The sequence below is a fragment of the Dasypus novemcinctus genome, chromosome 30, assembly GCF_030445035.2.
Source record: "Dasypus novemcinctus isolate mDasNov1 chromosome 30, mDasNov1.1.hap2, whole genome shotgun sequence".
In the NCBI taxonomy this organism is placed as follows: domain Eukaryota; kingdom Metazoa; phylum Chordata; class Mammalia; order Cingulata; family Dasypodidae; genus Dasypus; species Dasypus novemcinctus.
This window is the reverse complement of record NC_080702.1, coordinates 7,773,530-7,790,666: the sequence shown is the minus strand read 5'-3', so window position 1 is coordinate 7,790,666 and position 17,137 is coordinate 7,773,530. Positions and strand designations below refer to the sequence as shown.

Below are 17,137 nucleotides of genomic sequence, written 5' to 3'. Positions count from 1 at the left end.
CCCTTTCACAACTGATGTCACTTTGACCTCTGCTTCCATCATTGCAACTGCTTCTCTTTCTCTGCTTCCATCATCATGTAACCCTCTCTGACACTGACCCTCCTTCTTCTTACCAAGGCCCTTGTGATTACATTGGACCCACTAGCATGATTCAGACTAATAATCAGATCTTAAAATCCTATATTTAATCACATCTGCAAAGTCCCTTTTGCCACATATGGTAACATGACAGGTTCCAGGCACTAGGATGTGGACATCATTGGAGATATAATTGAGCCAAAATACAGTGACCCTGCAGCTGCAGAGGTAACTTCCATCTTGATTCTCTAAGGTTGCTTGTTGTAGTCTCATGGGACAGAAATAATGTCTCTTCCTGGGCACATAAGAAAAGCATGTTCCTTGACTTCTTTGCAATTAGGTAGAGCAAATGAAGGATTCACGCGAAAGGGATGTATTCAGAAGGAAGTTGAGTCTCTGCTTCTCCAGGTGTGGGCTATGAGACAGCAGCACCACTATTACCTCAGGGCTTGCTAGAAATGCATATCCCAAGCTCAATCTCCAACCTCCTCAATCAGAATCCTCATTAACGATTCCAGGTGATGCACGTTAAAGTAGAAGAAGCACTGATGTAAGTCACTTTCAACCATGGCACTTAAAATATGGTGCAAAATCCAGTCCTCCGTCTCTTTCTCTACTGCAATGACCTTAGAGGCCAAGAGTTCTAGAAGTAGAAAACATATTTTTTGTCACCTTAGATTAAGCAAATATTTCTTATTTATGACATCAAAAGTACAATCCATAAAAGAAAAAACCCCAAAACTTTGGCCTTTATCAAAATTTAAAATTTCTGCTCTTTGAAAGATAGCATTAGGACAATGAAAAGTTACTGGTTGAGGGAAGATTTTTGCAGAACATGACTGTATTCAAATATAAAAAATACTTTCAAAGCACAAATTTAAAAAATACTCCATCTAAAAATATGGGAAAAGGTTTTGAGTGGATACTTCACCAAAGAAGATATATGGATGGCAAAAAGGACATGAGAATATGTTCAACATCATGTGTCATTAGGAAATTAAAATTAAAATTACAATGTGATACTCCATACCTATTACTAACAATGAAATCTGGAAAAGTCCACTGCTGGTTGGAATGAAGAGCAATTGGAATTCTCATACTTTGCTGGAGGGACTGTTAAATGCTACAACCAAACTGAAAAACAGTTTATCAGTTACAAATATAGTTAAAAATATACTTACTGTATCACCCATCAATTTCATTGCAAAATATTTACCTAAGAGAAAACTGATGTTCACAAGCAAACTTTTATATAATGTATACAGTGGCTTCATAAATAATTGGCAAAACCTGGAAACAACCCAATGCTTTTAAACTAGTGAATAAATAAACAAACTGTTGTGCATGCATACAATGGAATAAAACAGCAATAAAACAGAAGGAACTGTTGAAGCTTCTAATAATATGGATGAATCGCACATGCATTAAACCAAATCAAAGTAGCCAGATTCAAAAGACTACAAACTGATTCCAAATACGTTACACTCTGGGAAATGCATAACACAGAGACAAAAAGTGGATCAGTTGCTGCCATTGGATTGAGTTAATCACAAAATGGCATGAAGAAATTTTGGGGGCTGATGGACCCATACTATATTTTGATCATTTTGGTAATTACACATTTGAGTGATAGTAACATACTGTATTTTTTAAAAAATTTTATTTATTTCTCCCCACCCCCTCATTGTTTGCACTTCTGAGTCTGTTTGCTGTTTCTTTAGAAAGGCAACGGGAACTGAACCTGGACCTCCAATGGAGGAAGGAGGTACCTAATCACTTGAGCCACCTCCATTCCCTGCTTTGTTGTATCTCTCATTATGTTCTTTCTTCTTGTGTCTCTTGTTGCATCATCTTGTTGAGTCAGCCTGGTGTGCCTGTCTGTTGCACCAGCTCTCTTTCTTCTTTAGGAGGCACTGGGAACCAAACCAGGGACCTCCCGTGTGGTAGGAGGGAGCTCAATCGCTTGAGCCACATCTGTTTTCCTGTACTGTATTTTAATTATATTCATAAGTGTATGTGTTTGTCAAACCCATAGAATCTTACACTAAAAAGGGTCATTTTACTACATTTAAAGTATAGCTCAATAAACAGTACATTAAACCAACTTAGGGAATTTGTTGAATCTATCATTAGAGTCATTCGTTATGATAATAAATAAAGACTTGAGTGTATTATAATTTGTATCTTACCAGGTCATTAGTATATATAGATCATACTCATCGAATACCTTATTCTGTGCCAAATATATTTTTGCTTTTATATGCTGTTTGGGTTGGAGTGTTGGGGACAAGGTGTTGAGGCAATGGGGTTAGGAGAATAAAATAGCAAATCTGACACTCACTTATATTTTCCCCTGTATTGCTACATTGCATATATACATAAATAGCTTGGGTAGCCATTTTAATTCTTAGAAACAACTATTTAACTTCTATCCATACTCATGTAACCATGGACACAGAAATATACACACACAGTGAAGGCTTGCCTTCCTCTTCAATATCACCTCCTATCACCACCCCCCCCCCAATCTTCTATCAATAATGAGTAACTGAACAATTCCCTAAAGGGCTATGCATTCCATGCCACCCTTTCTTTTTACTCACCTGAGATCTTCCTGGATTGTTCTTGCTCCACTTATCTGACTGGTGAACTCCTCCTTATTTCTTTACATTTTGAGAACTAAATTAAGCTTTATATTCTCACTGAAGCTTCCTGCTCCCTCAAGGCAGTCACCAATCAACTTTGTTCTGAATTACTGTTTCCTCCATTCTGTCACTTCTGATGCCTTCATGGGATTGATTACAGTTATGTTTATTTTACACAATAAATAAATATCAAATTACTAAACAAAACTCCTTGTTTTAGAAATTTTCTATCCCCTTATCTCCCTGTATAGTGTATAACATATAGTGCGTTCTCAGCATATTTTCACTGAGTGAACTAATGGAAAAAATACACTTTCTTGAAAAATAGCAATATGGCTGCCAATTGTATTACACATTAATTTTTTTTCCTTTTTTCTTTTTGGTTTCTTCTTAATTGACTTGTAAATATAGGTACTCCTATTCCTTCACATGTAAAAGGGTAAAGGTTATAATTTCTTCAAAATGTATTCTTTAATTTTAAAGACTATCTACTCATTGCATAAAATAAAAAACTAAACAGAAAAGTAAAATGATCATTTTAAATGGGTTTAGGCTACTGATCCATTTCTATTTCTGGAACACAAAATTTGCTTTACTTTAGGATAATAGGGGTAAAACATTTTGATCAGAAGTGTTCCCATTATGATCAGCCTTTTGGAAAGTGTAAGCAATCAATTGGCCTCTTCATTCATTAGCATTTAAAGAGCAGACTCTGGATGAAGCTAGAGATATGATTATTGACAGTCCCATGAGAAACACAGAATTTATTAATCATAGTCATATGATTACTTTATGCTCATGAACAGAAAGGATTGCAGCATCTATTTTTGATGTGTGGGCAAGGCTCGTGAGTATACAAAGGTTGACAGTCTTTGACTGGTGGTCATTACTAATTTAATAAGCAGTCTTCAAAGTTCTTGCAGATACAAAGGAATCTGAAGTTACATGTGTAATGTAACTTAGCATGAGCAAAATACTTAATCCATTCACTATGACACTTAGTGGACAGTTATTTAAATTTTATGGTGCAAATTAAAATTTAAGTTTAAAATACAAGATCAAAAGAATTTTTCCTTTTCCCTCAGTGCTATTAAGAACCACCTTTTTTAGTAGAGGGGTTCAATGTCCAATGTCATGTCCTTTCTCTCTGGAGAGCCAGATTAGAGCTAATCAAAAGTGACTAGAGAAACATATCTCTCTGTATTTTTCTTCAAGTGGGAAGTTTTTTTATAACCTCTTTGTATATAATGTAACTGTAGTCACAGAGTAGAAAATACAAATCAAATATGACTGTGGCAAATTTTGGAGAAGCAAGTGTGGTGTGAGACAAGGCAAAATTTACATTGATGATACTCTTAGCACTCTGAAAAAGCATACCCTTTAAGGACAACAAACACCTGAAACCTGAGCAAATACAGAAACACAATTTCACCTCTAACTTGACTACTTGTGATTTTAAAAAGGCATCAATTACCATATGACCCAGCAATCCCACATCTTGGTATATACTGAAAAGAACTGAAAGCAGAGCCTGGAACACATCTTTGTAGACCAATGTTCATAGCAGTATTATTCACAATAGCTGCAAGGTGGAAGCAATCCTAGTATCCATCAATAAATGAATGGGTAAACAAAATGAAATATTAGTCAACCATAAAAGAAGTTGTGATATGTGCTACAACATGGATGAATCTTGAAGTTATCAGGCTGAGTGAAATAAGCCAGGAACCAAATGACAAATATTATAATGATCTCACTTATATGAAATATCTAGAATAAACAAATTTCTGAGAGAAAGATAGGAGATTACAAGTTACCAGAGTCCAGGGGTGGGGAGGTGAGGGGTACCTTATTGCCTAATGAGAGCAGTATTTGTTTGAAGTGATGAAAAAGAGTAATAGATATTGGCAATGGCAGCACAAGAGTGGTAATGTAATTAACAACACTGAATTGAAAGTGTTAAATGGGAAATGTTCTGGATGTCATTTTAGGTGAGAAAAGAACTGGTACAAAGGAAAGCATTCTAGATAGTAGAGAGTTGAGAAATGATGGCCCAGAAGGAATTGTTGAAAGAATTTAAGACATTTAACCTTAAGAGAAAACCTAGAAGGGTAAGAATCTTGGATTGCAAACTCAAAGGCATAAAGACTGAAATAGTCCAGATGGGCAGACCTTAAAAAAACAGGTAAATTGTTGCCATGTGGACCCAGTATTTCTGGATCTTCAGATTTTATAAGAGGAGGCAGAAAGCAAGGTTTTCATGTGAACTTCTTAATTTTTAAAAAATAAACCTCTGTCATCTATTTTTTTTAAAGATTTATTTTATTTCTCCCCACTCCCTTGTTGTTTCTCCCTTGCTGTGTCTGTTTGTCTTCCTTGTTTCTTTAGGAAGCACTGGGAACTGAACTCAGGACCTCTGATGTAGGAGGGAGGTGACTAATCACTTGAACCACCTCCACTCCCTGCTTTGTTGTGTCTCTCATGCTGTTTTTCCTCCCCACATCTCTTGTTACATCATCTCATTGTGCCAGTTTGCCACACCTGCCTGTCACATGACCTAGTTGTCTTCTTTAGGAGACACAAGGAACTTCTGCTCCTTGCTTTTGTTGTGTCTCTCAGAATGCTTTTTTCCTTCTTCTTGTGTCTCTTTTTGTGTCAGCTTGCTGCACGTGCCTGTTGTGACAGCTTGCTATCTTCTTGAGGAGGCACTGGGATCCAAACCAGTGACCTCCCATGTGGCAGGTGGGAGCCCAGTCACCTGAGCCACATCTGTTTCCCTTCTCCTTATTATTAATTGTCAATGTTCTCTCTTTTAAAAAAAATCACTTGGTGGTCCAAGGTATATCTGCAGATCTTGTATGGATATTGTGTGTCTATTGGTTTATGCTAGTAATCAGAAAACTATGGCTTACGTGTCAAATCAAGCCTGCCACCTATTTTTGTATGGCCTGATAGCTAAAGATAATTTCTATATTTTATTACTGGTTGACAAAAGCAAAAGAATATTAATATTCCATGGCACATGCAAATTATATGAAATTTAAATTTCAGTGTAGAACATGTCCATGCTTATTCATTTGCATATTGTCTATGGCTGTTTTGATCATACAAAAGCAAATTAAGTAGTTGCAACTTAGACTGTATGTGACTTTCTCATCAGACTCAGCACATTACAACTTGCAGTGACAGTTACAATTTGACACCATTTCAAAACACATATTATCATACTACAATGTTTTATTTTATTTTTAAAATTATCAATGCATATCCACCATTTCAAAACAATTAAAGAAGAGAAAAGTAGGCTTTGTATGTGTGGTAGACTGAATACCCCAAAGGTGTCCATATCCTAATCCCTGAAACCTGGGAAATTATTACCAAATTTTTTGGCAAAAGGGACTTTGCAGTTATGCCTAAATTAAGGATCTTTTTTTTTTTTTTTTTTTAATTTTTTTATTTTTTATTGACTTTGTAATAATATTACATTAAAAATATATATGTGAGGTCCCATTCAACCCCACCCCCCCACCCCCCCTCTCCCCCCCCCCAACAACACTCGTTCCCATCATCATGACACATCCATTGGATTTGGTAAGTACATCTTTGGGCACCTCTGCACCTCATATACATTGGTTCACATCATGGCCCATACTCTCCTCTATTCCATCATGTAGGCCCTGTGAGGATTTACAATGTCCGGTGATTACCTCTGAAGCACCATCCAGGGCAGCTCCATGTCCCGAAGACGCCTCCACCTCTCATCTCTTCCTGCCTTTCCCCATACCCTTTGTCCATTATGTCCACTTTTCCCAATCCAATGCCACCTCTTCTATGCGGACACTGGATTGGTTGTGTCCATTGCACCTTTATGTCAAGAGGAGGCTCAGATTCCACCTGGATGCTAGATGCAATCCTCCCATTTTCAGTTGTAATCACTCTAGGCTCCATGGTGTGGTGGTTGTCCTTCTTCACCTCCATCTTAGCTGAGTGTGGTAAGTCCAATAAATCAGATTGTAGGTGCTGGAGTCTGTTGAGGCTCAGGATCTGGCTATCACATTGTCAGTCCAGAGATTCAAATCCCCTAAATATATCTTAAACCCCAACATTAACTGCACCTCCAGCACATTAGCATGAAAGTCTTATGAAGGGAGATCCCATCTGAGTCCAGATTCATCACACATAAACACCATTTCCAAAGAGGGGCCATCTGCCCTGGTAGTTAACCCCATCGGCCATGACCATAACTCCCATGGGTCTCTTTAGCCCTCAAAGGAACCAATATCTGGGGGTTGTATCTGCTTTATCTGTCTCTCTGACTCTGCTCAGTTGTGCATGAGGGCAAACCTTCTGCCAGCCTCCAGACTCTTTTTTAGAAACTCGTAGCCATATAAACTCATTTCTCCTTTCCATTTCCCCCTTACTTTAGGTCAAACAGCATTTTAAAGTCATGGTATTTTATGTAGACATGGATATTCTGCTGATCCGCATTGAACCTTCCGTATAAGGTCATTTTCCAGTTGCATCATCAGTTGGTAGTTGATAGTGGTCCCTCGTTGCCAGGGAGGCTCATCCCCGGGTGTCATGTCCCACGCTGGGGGGAAGGCATTGCATTTACATGCTGAGTTTGGCTTCGAGACTGGCCACTAAATTAAGGATCTTGAGATGTGGAGAAAATCCTGGGTTATCCTAGTGGCTTCAGTGTAATCACAAAGCTCCTTCTAAGAAGGATGCTGGAAAGTCAGATGTAGAGAGAAGGCGATGTAATGAGAGAAGCAGAGATTGCAAAGATGCAGGGAACTGCCAAGGAATGCCAGCAGCCTCTAGAAGCTGGAAGAGGCAAGGAATAGATTAATCCCTGGAGACTCCAGAAGGAACTGCCCAGTTGACACCTTGATTTTAGCCCCATAAGACTCCTTTCAGACTTTGAACCTCCAGCACTATAAGAGAATAAATTTGTGTTGTTTTAAGCCACTAAACTCATGGTAATTTGTTACATTAGCAATAGAAAGCTAATATGGAATGTCACACATTTAATGAACAATGGGATGTGAATTATTTTATTATTAAATCCACATCATTGTGTTTATGATGCAGTGACAGTATGGATGTGATAAAAGAATATGTCATATATGGACATTGCCAGAATGAACACTCATCAAAATATACCAACACACAGGAAAATATTGATCAGGAAAATTTGAAAGTTTTTTTTCTTTAATCTCATTTCAACAGAAATTCTTCACAAAAATAAAAAATGGACACACAACCAAAGTAAACTTTCAGATGGCTCATTTATTAAATAAGCAAGAAAAGCCAGTGATTTATGATAAACTAATTGGATCATGTTTGATTGAATACTTATGTGAAGAGTTGAGGACATTTGTAACAACAATTGCAAATTAAAATAAAGACAAACAACTTTGAGAGCATTTCCTTGGGTGAGTTGACAGATGCAACCTATACTGCTCAGTTGTTTGTTTAAGGGTCAATTGACTATGAGGTGCAGAGGTGCCCAAAGATGTACTTACCAAATCCAATGGATGTGTCATGATGATGGGAATGAGTGTTGCTGGGGGGGTGGGGTTGAATGGGACTTCACATATATATTTTTAATGTAATATTATTACAAAGTCAATAAATAAAAAAAAAATAAAAATAAAAATAAAAAAAAAATAAAAATAAAGGGTTTGAAGTATGTCAAGAATTAGCCCTATAAATACTCTCTGTGGAACATTTACAGGCAAGAATATTTTCAAAGAATTTAAGAAAACACTAATTCAGTACTACCTGAAGTGGAATCTGCTAAGACCTGTAATAAGTAAAAGTAGTAAAAATACAGGTCGAGCAGCAATCGATTTGGTCAGACAAATTTACAATGCTTGTGAAAATGTAAAATGTATAAAGCCTATGGTTATTCATTATATTATTTATTGGCAGGTAGCTTACATAAAACATTTGAATCTGTAATGTGTTCTTGAACTGGTAGTGTCAGAGGTGAACTTCATTTACTCTTGTGAAATAATCATGATTTTTTCCTGAATTTTTATAAGCAGTAGAAACTGAATGTCCTGATTTGCCCTACCACACAGAAGTGTTATGGCTTCCCAATGATAAGGTTTATTTAGATTGAGTTCAGTACTGAGATTGAATTTTTTCTGAATGAGAACCATCTTCAGCCATTATTATGAAACACTGCATGTTTTTTTAAATTAGCTTTTGCTATAGGTTTGATAATATTTCTTTGTGAATTAAACCTAAATTTACAAGGCAAAACAGTGCTTTTGTGTGAAATTATCCTCTGGTAAAGTCGTTTTGAAAACAACTAACACTGCTTGAATCACAAGTAATGTTGAACTGCTTTCTATACTTCCTAGACTCTTAAAAGTTAAAATAAGAAGTGAGAAATCCAATCTCTCACAAAAATTTGTCTATATTTTCCAAGCTCATACTACAGTCCTGAAGCATATTTCAGATCTCAATACAAGTGCTTCCACCTAATCTTCAACTGGAGGTGACTAATCTGCATGGCAAAGACGTACTAAAAAACAAATATCAATAAAAGAATCTAATAGACTTCCAAATGACATAGATACTGAGTTAAAACCAAATGCTTATGACCTGGTATCAGTACTTAGCAGTGCCTGTCTGTCTTAAAAGACATTTTCAAAGATACAATACATAAAATCACATTACAAATCAGCATTAACAGATTAACAGTTGCAATTGATTTGGATAATAAGGATTTCTAACTTTTAATCCAATTAAGTGAAATCTAATCTTCCAAAGAGAAAATAATCCCTTTCTCCTTAGTAGACTTGTATTAAAAATAAATATTATTATAATTTCATTTTTTTCAGTAAAAATTTTTGGGATTTGTTTTCCTTTTTGTTATACAACTTTCCTACATTTTGCCTCTTAGTTCACAAATATTGAGCAAAATAGTTATTATCTGGCTCTTTACAGAAAATCTATTGACACTTGCTCTAGTTGGTTTTTTCCAACACCTGACTTGAACTGCCTATGTCTGTCTTGATTCGTGTGGATGGAAAGTATGTGCAGGAGTGAGGGGAGCTCCCAAAGTACAAATTGAGGATGTTTCTGGAAGCAGAAAATCTTCTGGTAGGCAAACAAAAATGAACAGTCACCCACTGTATACCTGAAGTTCATCTACCTTCAAACCAGCCTCAGAGTAATTATTTCCCTTCCAGAGGAGCCCTTCTATAGAATCACTGATCAGCCCTCGACACTCATAAGTGGCCAACCCCAAGCAGTAGAGAGCCAATAGGCATTTGAAACTTTAAATCAGAGGAAGATAAGGTAAAGTACACCACCAGTCTAAGTACACACCCAGGCCTTTGAAGTATTCCTGAAGCCTCACCACTGGTACCTCCTCAGGTGTTAGGACTGTCTTGCACCACTTCTCTGATTGCCAATTTCCTATTGATTATCTCTGGCATCCAGAGCCTCATCTCCACAGGCCCCTGGCAAACTGGAATAGGCAGAGAATTAGCACTACTGGGAATTACCTTCTGCAGACTATCCCTCCAGTAGCATGACTCTGATACACATGGGTCACACTGACCCCCAGATCCCCAGTCAATCCCCAGATCCAGAAGAATGACTTGTTAACATGTACTTCATAGCTACCTCCCATTCTCTGTCTCACTTTCCTGATCATCTTTTCCTTCCTGGGATCACTTACTTCTGAACTCTTCTCTCAGGGTCTACAACCTAGAAGTCAGGGTTGTAAATATTTCCTGTGAAATACCTATCTTGTACCAAAGCATTAAACATAAGACTGGGAGAGTTTGCATAATCTCTTGGCCCAGAAGTCCACTTTTAGCATGATTTCAATTAAAATTAAAAACAATATGCACTTATATAATTGGAAGATATAAATAGTATGAAGGGAAAAATATTAAAACTGAAAACCCACACACTCATCTCTTCACAGATAAGGCTATTAATTATCTTATGATTCTTCTTACAGAAAGAATAAATGGAGAGAGAGAAAAAACAAACAACAAAAAGAAAAAAAAAAAAGAGAGAAGTATCATTAGTTTTTGAGGAAAGCCAGCTACTAAATGGAACGAAATATGTTTCTTAAAACTTGTACCAGAAAGATAGTTTGATTTTTTAATATCTTCCAATAAGATAACCTGTAATTTTACAGGTATATTTAAATGACAGTGTGGTACTGGTTACTAATTGTGCTCAGTTAAGAGGAAAAATACAATAAAATCTTTGCTAATTGAGAATGGTGATTGGCACTGAAAGTCTTGCCATATCTTTGAAGAGAATATTTTTATCTCCAGGGTAGCCAACATTTTACAAATGAGTCTATTAAAACTCATGTATATGAGTTTACCAGCCAATATTTTCAAAGCTTATTGAGCCATGCTTTTAAAAGCTATACATTGTTCCTTTGATTTTTAAAATTTCCTTTTTTTACCTTTCTCTTTGATTTTAGTGATACTACTTTTATGGAAGGAATGAAGTAAAGAACTAATGTTTCCTATAAATAGGTTCAGCAGCTTTTCAAGTGGCAAATTAATGGGCAGTAACAGTTCATACACAAAAAAGCCCACACAGTATTTTTAGAAGAGAGGTGGTCACCCAGGAAAGGAGGAGACACAGCACTTCTCATAGGAGCTTCCATTGGTGTTTAGAGCCTTGAATTATGCACAGCAACTCCAGGTGATTTATTCTCACAACAGAATCTGCTAGACCTGGAAAGTTTAGTTAATACCATGCTACAGTCTTTTTGATTTGATATTTTTATAATCCCTTCAGAAAAATGCACATGCACACACATGCAACTAAGCATTTCCATTAATGGAAATACATAGAAATACTGAGTTTCCTTGTATAAATTCCAGGTCATCAGGTCTATATTATCACTTGTGGGAGAAACAGAGGACAGTGCCCAGTTACTCCTGGACAAACGTCTCAGATTCCCATTTCCCTTCATTCTGGAAATCCATCTCTTTGGCTACCCACTTGTCTTATCAGATTATGTTGACTGCAGCTTTCTTCCCAATTATCTGGAAAACCTCCTGTATTGATTTGCATGCCCCAAATTCCCATTGGCATTTAGATCAATTTCTAGATTCTACTCTGTTTCCTTTAATTTTGTCTCTATCCTGGTATTATACCAAACTGATTTAACTGTGGTTGCTTTCTACTATGTTTCTCTCTCAGATGGGCTAGTTTTCTCTCCTAATCCTTATTTTTCATGTATCTTCTTCATATATTATTTTCCTACTTAAACTGGTCTGGGTGCTCTGGGTCAAGTCTGACAGGAGAAAATCAGAGTTATTTCCATGGTTTGTAATCTTAATAATGAAGCTGTCATTATTACAGCTATGCTATATGCCTGCTGAAATGGGAGATAAATATCTATGTATGCATGTGTGAGTGAATATAGCTATTTAATATTCATTGTTTTAAGAATTATTGAGAGGCCAATAGTATTTTGGTTAAAACTTAAAAAGTAGAAGTCAAAAATCAGAAATCTTTTCACAAAATAAGTAACATAGGTTAAATACTTTTTTAAAAAGTTAATATTTCCTTTATAATACTTCAGATTCTCCTCAGCTGGTCTCAAAATCCAGTGGGTTTAGGACAGGTTGGGGTCAAGACTTTCAAGAGCTTCTGGGAGAAATTTTGGGGAGGATATAGGGGCCTGGAAGACAGGGACCAGCAAGGTGGGTGCTATGGGCTGAGAGGAGCTATCAGAGAGGCTTTCGGGCAGAATGCCCATAAAATGATTTTGCTGCACAAAAATTACTAGGTCTGACTAATTAAATTATTTGGCATGGGGGGGGGGTCCTAGCATCTCTCTCAAACTTGTTGGGTGCCCTTTTAGTATCTGAAATAACATCTACATTGCCAACTCATGAGTTTATGTGGGTTTGTTTGTGTGTGTTTAATCAAAATGGAATAGTTTGGGTAAACTTGAAAGATAGCATAATTTTATACCTGGGTTCATACAAGCAAGCAGAAAGGTGGCAAAGCTGGAGTTGAGGGCAGAGAAATACCGAAAGTGTAACGTACTAAGAATTTGCAAAAAAAATTATTGAGAAAGCATCAAACACTCTGGGCTATGGGTTTGATGGCATCAAAGCTGAAAGCACCAAGGAATAAAGCAGGAACAGTTCCTATCTGATGATATTGTACTGAGGTATACATATGCTATTCTGTAACTGTGCAGTTGGCTGTACTGTGGGGTCTTTAAGGTGGGGGAGGGGCCCTGGCCCCTCCCTCTGCCCCTCCCCCACCCTCTCTGATTGTTCTGGGGCTCTGTGATGTGGGCCTGTATCTCCAGGCAGCGCAGGCTCAGCTCTCAGTACTCAGTGCTGCCTGAGGCAGCTGTGTGCTGGGAAGACGGAGACAGATTTCTACTTCCCGAGAAGCCACAGTGCCCCATGGATGAGCACAAGTACTTCCGCATGGATGCTTGTATGCAATGTGTTCTTACTGTGTGGGTTATTGCTCTTCCTATTTCTGTTCGTAATCCAGATGAATCTATTTGAGGAAGATGGAGACAGAGATGAGGTAAGGGAATCCCAGATCCAATCCCCATCATAGATGGACTCTTGCTTTCTCTGCTCCTTCCACTTCACTAAATCATTTATGTTTCCACAGAGATGGACCCTCTAAGGAAAGATGAAACCTTTCTTTAGGGAAACAGGGTGAGGCAGCAGAGAGGCTTCTATCCACACTCTTGTCTCCTTGGGGGTGGCAGAGGACACCAGGGTAAATTTCAAGTGCTGTGACTCAGGGTCCCTGGGCTGGGTTATTAAAAGAATATAGGAAATATTTGGGGGAGAAATGTCTCTTAATGTCAGCATCAAACAGCCGCTATGATAATTATTCATCATTCTCCTTCCCAAGTCTGGTGTCTCTGGGTGAAGCTGACCCGAAGAGTGAGACTGAGCCTTGGAAGGCCTCTGGTCAGATGCTAAGCACAAGCTCTGGCCTTGGAGCAGAATCTTACAAGGCCCCCCAGGCACCTAAAGATTGGAGATTACACTCTCCTCATCACAGAGCACTGACTGCAGTATCAGTAGAGGATCATGTGCATAAAGTACTTTGAGATGTTCAAAGAAGGAAAAGGAGAAAACATTTTATTCTCTTTAAAAGAATAAAAAGAAAAGAACACAGTTCTTTGCATTCTAGGTAGAAAGTCATATAGTTTATGAAAAATGAAGGTCTGCAGTTTGCCTAAGAAATGACAGTAAGAACTGGGTCCCAGGCCCTCATTCTTTCTGGGTCAATTCAGAGTCAAGAGGGATGTCCTTAGCTGGGCCCACAATCTCAGGATATCCCTCTCTCCCCCAAGTCCACCATCCCATGAATCCCATGAATCACTCGCCTGCCATGCTCCACCACCCGCTCTTCCATTCCAATACCACATATGCATCTTATACTGACTCAGTCTGACTTGCCTCCTTTTCTATTGAATACTGGCCCAGAGAGCTCAACTCCACATTGTCCCTTTGGATTAAAGCCTTCTGTTCTAACAATATCAGGCCTCAGGACTCAGGCTTGCTCATTTCAGCCTTCTCCTGGAGGCAGTTACATGACAAGAGCTTGTCTTTTCCACATTCCCACACTGTGCTCCATAAAGTGTGTCTTTCTCTTCATCTTTCACAGGCCTCATCCTGGGCATACCACGAATGCTGTCATAAGGCATCAAGTGGCTTCTTTGGCCTTCACCATTTTCTTCAGGAGCCCCTTGATAGAACAAGGATAGTGGTTGTCCAGGTGGTGTTGGAGAAAGGAAAGGAGGAAGAAGTATTTCCAAGAAAATACAGATGGAAATGTGGACTCAATTCTGAAAAAACTGTAGTTTTACCTGATATTGATGGGGACTTCCCAGGGCCCCCTCCCTTCCTGAGCACTGGCGATCAACCAGGGCAGTTGTATGAGGAAACCATCAAGGCTGGGGAGACCATTGTCTCCAGACCCAAATCAGGAGATTCCCCATGGGCTAGTGATTTTGCAGATTCCCAAATTATCGAACAATTGTTCAATATAAGGAATATATCACCTGATGAATGCCCAACAATACTGAACCTAATGGGGGAGCAGGACGTAGGGAAATCACCTCTGCAAGTTTATCCTGATAGTGAGCCAACGCTCCAACTGGAGGGAGAGCCACAGAGCCAGTCTCCTCCTGGCTGTGCTGCTTAAGGGTTCCCCAATTTACCTAGTTTGTCTTCTGAGGACTATGAGACCTGGTTCCCAAATATGTGTAGAGGAAACATGGCCAATTCCCAGGGCCTCTATATCCACCTAGAGAACAGAGGGAGCAACATGCACCTGCAGGAACAAAGGGATTCTAAGGTTAAGACCTCTTGCATGGTCAAAGATGCCAGTTTAAATACAGGAAAAGAGGACCCCGGGGATTTCCCATTGGGAGAATACCCAGAAAGAGAGTCAGGGTCAGGGCCCTCCCTTGGAATAGAGATGATGGACGACCCTTCTCAGGATGGGGGATCAACAGAGAGTGTGATGCCCCAGTTCTTGCCCCAAAAGGGACAGGGACCTCAAGAAAGCAAACATCGGAAGAGGCTTAGCCGTATGCTATGGTGGATTTGTCTAGGGAGAAAAAGAAATAGCCACCAAGCTGCATTGAAATCAACTAGGTCAGTGTTAGTCTCCCAGCAACTGCGTCCAAGCCGTACTTCTACCATTCCACCCATGGAATTGATGACTCCCATCAGGGCCCACCAGCATGTACCAAGAGTGCAAGGTCCCCGAGACCGCCGTCACCACTTCCCCCTGCTATGCTTTATGTCCTGTGTCTCCCCCACCGAATCATAAATCTTCTTCCCCAAACCCAGCCCCATTCCACATTTTCTGTTCTAAATTTTTAAAAAATTCTTTAAAGATATATTTCTTTGTTCAAATAAGGGTGTTGTGTCTGTCTCTGCCACATTTGGGTTGAGGTTTAGAGTATTCCAATAGCTTGAGCTTAAATAAAGTGGTAGTTTTAACACCTATTAGGTGCCTGTTTTGGCCTCTAAAAGAAGCCCTTGTTCATAGAGGGAATTTAATACTGACATTGCACATCCACTGCCACCAGGCAGCTCATTTTCATGTGCTCAGATATCTTACATTTAAAATATGTTTTCCTTACCTTTTCATTTTAAAAATTTCAAAAAGCATCCATTAAAATTTCTATGAATCTATAAAGTTCATAGAGATCCAATCCCAGTCCTGCCTCAGGAAGGTCCTCCCTATCCTCCCTTTCTTGAGAAGGATGGGATGGATGGGGATACACAGGTTTACTAGAAACAGAAATTGCCATCCAGGAAGATGGGAGACCTGCAGCATCACATATCTCCAATGTGAGAAGGGGAAGTCTGGGGCTGCCTCAGTGCTGAGATCAGAAGGTGGAAGTAATCTATGTCTATCAATTTATTGTGAGAAAAGAAGACACCTTCACCGAAGTCTCCTTTCTTTACTGATTAAAATGGGGGAGATGGCCCTGCTTTCCATTTTTTTTTGTTTAGCCTTAATGAATTGGAAAACATTCTACCACTTGTAATTCTTCTACCCCTGAACACACTCTAGAGCTATTGTATCTATGTGTGTACACAGGGAACAGCCAGGGAGTCTACTGTGGGACTTGTTTTCCTCTCAGCCCCAATGAAAATTTCAATGATCACGTAACCTCTCTCAAGCCCAGAGTCTGGGCAGGCAGGTCCATGAATGGTGATAGCTGCACACACAGGTGTGGTGACCTTGGCTATTGACTGCTGGACACAGTAGCCCTAGGTGGTGGGTTTGTGGGGACACACAGAGAAATTTCCTTTCTCTGTTCTTTTTTCCTCTAAATGAAAGGGTATGTGATAGAAGGGAGTGGTTCAGAGGAATAAACCTTTCAAATTGGGTTGAGAAGAGGAGAGGCTATTTACAAGCTTAGCCAAGACATCTCTTCACATATTCAAATGGTTCACAGGTTTGTTTATAGCCATACGATGAGAACTGGATTCAAAAGTGGAAATATGAAAACTGACCTCAGGCCTGGGTCAGGTGTCCCCACTGTCCCCTCAGCACAAGTCAACCCAGTTGTAGAGGAGTTCAGGGATGGGAACACTTTCTGAAACATTGTGGCTTTTATAATTTCACAAAATATATACTGTATTTGGTGGGGGGCATATGTATGATGTGCTCTCGGATGGATGGTGTAAAGTTGAAGAACAGACTATTAGCTTAGGGCAGTGAGTTTTAATTTAAATTTTAAAAAGTATTATTTTGGGGATGTGTAGGTGCAGATGTGACATATTAAAACACTGTATAGTGTGGACTTAGTAAGGGGTCTGTGGTTTTCCCCTGACTGGCAAAGTGGTCCATGGAACCCCTGGCTTAGGGGATGTTTGAACTGGGCAATGATATCACCC

At 38.9% G+C, this 17,137-nt stretch overlaps 1 long non-coding RNA gene across 1 annotated transcript; it reads left to right on the top strand.

Annotated features, from left to right (window-relative positions):
- The first annotated feature begins 2,019 nt into the window (after positions 1-2,019).
- Positions 2,020-14,505, top strand: LOC131276701 (uncharacterized). Its single transcript, XR_009184099.2, has 3 exons — positions 2,020-2,062; positions 13,245-13,280; positions 14,382-14,505. It is a non-coding gene; the product is annotated as an uncharacterized lncRNA (long non-coding RNA).
- Positions 14,506-17,137: the final 2,632 nt, after the last annotated feature.